Consider the following 4,666-nt stretch of genomic DNA (forward strand, 5'->3'; position numbering starts at 1 on the left):
ACATTATATTAGCATATATTAGTTGCACAGTGGAGTTTCACTATGACATTTCCACATATCCTTATAATGTATCTTGATTAGGATCACTACCATCATTCTCCCTCATCCCATTTACCCCCTCTTAAAGCAATTTCAACATGTTTCATTGTTCTTTTTCAATACAAGTATATTCATCCATCCTCCTTTACCCTCCTCATTAATCCTCTTACCTCGTAGTAGTAGTCCCTAATAGGACCTGTTTTACATTCCTGTCCTTCATTTAAAATTGTGTATATGTATTGTTCAAAGGGTTTTTGCCATGGTATTACACCCATGAGCATATTGTGTTTTAACCAGGATAATCCCCTCTATTACTCTCCCTTATCCTTTCCCACTACCCCCTATTATTCAACAGTTTTGAATGTGTTCCATAATTCCATTTTGCTACCCAGACACAATGTATTTGGATATTATTCCATTTCTATCATTGTCTTTTCCACTCCCTCCTGCCTCTTGTCCTCTCAATGCTATTATTGCAAAAATGTTTTCTCTCTCTCTCTCTCTCTGTGTATAGTCATGGTTGTATTTATGTATAAGATTTTTTTTTTGATCTATCTTCCTAACATGAGAGAAAATATTACCTTTGTCATCAAGAACCTGTTTTACTTTGCTTAATATTCTGATTGCTAGTTCCATTCATTTATCTCTAAATAACATGATCTCTTTCTTTTTGTGACCATGTTATTCCAGCATGTATATATAAAACACATTTTCTTGATTCATTCATCAGTTGTAGGATCTCTGGTCTGTTTCCGTAGCATGGTTATTGTGAAAAGCTATGAGTATGGGTGTAAAAATGTCTCTATTGAATCCTGACTTTCATTCCTTTGGATATATGTCCAGGAGTGGTGTTGCTGAATTTTATGGTACCTATATTTTTAGTTTTTTGAGAAACCTCCATAATACTTTCAATAGTGCTTTTACTAATATATATTCTCACCAACAGCATATAAAGGTTCCCTTTAACCTGCACCCTCAGCATTTGTTGTTTGTATTCATGATAATAAACATTCTGATTGGAATGGTGTGACATCTTAATGTAATTTTGACCTCCCTTTACTTTATGTGCTAGGCTTTATTTCATGTGCTTGTAGTTTATTTGTACTTCCTCCTGTGCAAATTGTTCAGTTCATTTGTGATTTCATGAATAAAAGAAATGTAAAATAGTTCTGTCTGGGCATGGGTACCAGCAGGAGGAGTAGAGAGAAAGGAGAGGGTGAAAGTGGGGTGAATATTATAAAAGTGCTTTTTATCCATGAATAAAAAAAGAAATATTAAACCTGTTGAAATTCTTTTAAGGAGGAGGAATGGGATCAGTGCCAGGAAAAGAAGGGATGAATTTGATCAAGTACATCATATACATGTCTGGAAGTATCACAATGAAACCCCTTTGTACAACTAGTATATGTTAATAAAAATTAATTGACAAAATGTTTTTGAAAATGTAGGCTTTGGCTCCCCATCAGGCAACAAATGATATTTTTGGTCTTCATCCTTTTTAGATCTTTACATTCTTTGATTTCTTCTCTCTTTTTAATTTTTGTCATTCTTACTGGTACAGAGTGATATCTTGTGATTTTACTTTTCAATTTTGAGTAATAATTTTCAGTATGTTTCATGTGCTTAATTGTTTTGTGTCTTTTTTAGTCTTTGCTCATGTTATGCTGAGTGATTTATTACCACTGAGATTTGAGTTTATTATATTTTCTGGAAGGAAGTGTTGTCTCAGCTTTATTATTTGTACATATTCTATTACATCTGTGGCTTTGCTTTTTCATTCTCCTACTCTGAACACCAGAATATTTTGTTCACACAGAATATCATTCATCATTTTCTTTTTTATTGTTCATGTCTTTATTGTCATATTTAGGAAACATTTGCCTAAGCAAGGTCACTCTGATGTTCCCCTTTAGATATTTTATAGTTTTAAGTTTTTAGTTTAGTTCTATAACTGTTTTGGATAACCTTTTGTTTATTGTGTAGGATGTTGATCAAAGTTCACCTTTTGCAAATGTATGTCAAGTTATCTCAGTATTTGTTCAAAAGGCTTAATTTCTTCTTCCCTTCTTTCCCTTCCCCTCTCTTCCACCCCTTCTCCTCAACACTTTCCTCTTTCTTCTTCTTCTTCTTCTTCTTCTTCTTCTTCTTCTTCTTCTTCTTCTTCTTCTTCTTCTTCTTCTTCTTCTTCTTCTTCTTCTTCTTCTTCTTCTCCTCCTCCTCCTCTTCCTCCTCTTCTTCCTCCCCCCCCTCCTCTTCTTCTTTCTTCCTTCTTCTTTCTCCTTCTTCCTCTTCCTCCTCCTTTTTTCTTGTTACCTTTTCCTAGTCTTGTTCTCGTTATTCTCTTCTCTCTCTCTTCCTTTTTTTTGAATTCAAGGCATTTAAGTTGCTAGGCAGGGATTCTAAAACTTGAATCATGCCCCCAGACTTTTTTACCTTAGTTATTTTATGATAGGGTCTTTTTTGGCTGGGTCCAGCATTGGACTATGATGTTTAGAATTCGAGTAAATGTATAGAATACATTGAGAAAATTTGAGATTTTCATTGTAAGGAGTTTCCCATTTCATGACAATATCCTATATCCTTCCATATATATTTCCTTTAATTTTCTTTACAACATTCTGCAGCTGTAGCAAACTATAACCTGGATACCTAAACCATAAGTACTTCTGGGCTTTTCTTTTTTTGTATGTTTTTAGAGACTCAATATATTATTTATTTTTGTTCTATTTTGGTTTGTATTTTTCTTGATTCTCTCTTGATGTCTTGGTATGTATTATGTTTCCAGTACATTGTCCATTCCATTGATGTTTCAAATTTATTATATGATTCTTCAATATAGACTCTTTAATCCTTATCATTTCTTGGATATTCATTCCATTATTTCTAAATGTAATTATTTGAGTTTTTTATATTGTGGCTGATGGTTTGTCAATTTTATCTTTTTAACAATCAAATCCTGGTTTTGTGCATTTTCTGTGCATTTTTCTACCTACTATATCATTTATTACTACTCTAGTATACATTATGCCCTTTTTCTGCTAACATTGGGCTGATTTTTTCTTCTTTTCTAGTGCTGTAAGTGCATAATTAGCCTTTTTATTTGAGGTGTTTGTTCTTTTTTTAGGGTAGGATATCACTGAATGAAACATCCCTCTCAGAATGGTTTTGGCTACATCCTTCCTATGTAATAAATGTGAATATCCCCCCCAAAAGAACTAATGCAACTTATCACTAAAGTGGAAAATATAGACATCTTCTAAAGAAGGCATATAAGTGCCCAACAAGTATTTGAAAAGATGCTCAATATCAGTAATCATCATGGCCAGGAAAATCCAAATCATAAGGGTAGATGATCCCACATATCTTAGAATTACTGTTATTAATAAGACAAAGATGACAAGTGTAGGTAAAAATATGGAGAAAAGAAAACTAAGTAAAATGCTAGTGGGAATTAAAATGGCACTGTTATTCCACAAAACAGTATGAAAGTCCCTTAAAATATTAAAATCATATAATCTAGCAATCTTAATTCTGCATCTACCTAAAGAAAACAAAATATAGATCTCTAAGACATCTGTACATCCATGGTCATTACAGCATTATTCATATAATATAATTATTCATATAAATGCATAAAATGTTCTAACTGTCCACGAATGGAAAATGTGACATACATGCACCTATGTAATTCAACAGAATATTCTTATGTAGGCTTAAAAGAGGAAGAAATCTTATCATTAAGATAACAAGAGTGAACTTGGAAGACATTAACAATATAATGCAGACAAAGAAAGAGAAATACTGCATGATACATCTTAAATGTAGAATACAAATAGCCACTTTCATTGAAGCAGATCTCAGAGGGATGGCTTTCCTGGACTAGAGGGTGGGGAAAACTGGAGATGTTGGGCAAAGAGTATGAAGTTTCATTATGCAAGGCAAATGATTTATGAAAATGTGATATACCACAATGTCTGTAATGTACCACAATTTAGCTATACTTAAATATATTATATATTTGAAGTTTGATAGGAGGTTAGCTCTTAAATAAAGGGACAATTTTAACTCAGTGAGGTGGTAGATGTGTTAATTGTCATGATCATGTCACAATTCTACATATATAAGAACATTTTTCTGGGTACCTGATGCATGTATGATTCCTTTTCTGTCAACTGTACATCAATAGATGTAAATTAAAGCAATAAAAATAAAAACACAACACTAATGATTCTATTAAAATATGTCTACTATAGCATGCAATTGACATTTTTGTGATTATTATCTGTAAGGTGTATTTCAGTTGAGACCGACCATTACATTTTTGCTTTTACTTTACTTAGATTGCCCATCAACTTTATTAGGTGGAGACACATTTAATGATTTACTTTAATGTTAAGAGTTGCTTCTTTCTCTAGTTTTTCAAAATATGTAATTTCCCTGTCTTTGGCATTTCTTACTTTCCAGATCCCAACTCTACTAGTTTATTTGTCTTGTTGAGGTGGACTCATTGTTACATCCAGGATAATATCAAATATTGGTGACAGCATTTGAAATCTCTCTCAGTTTATATTTTATTGGGATTTTTTAAAAGAAGAATGGTAATTTTCAAAAATACATACTTGTCAAT

This window comes from Castor canadensis, chromosome 1 (assembly GCF_047511655.1).
Source record: "Castor canadensis chromosome 1, mCasCan1.hap1v2, whole genome shotgun sequence".
In the NCBI taxonomy this organism is placed as follows: domain Eukaryota; kingdom Metazoa; phylum Chordata; class Mammalia; order Rodentia; family Castoridae; genus Castor; species Castor canadensis.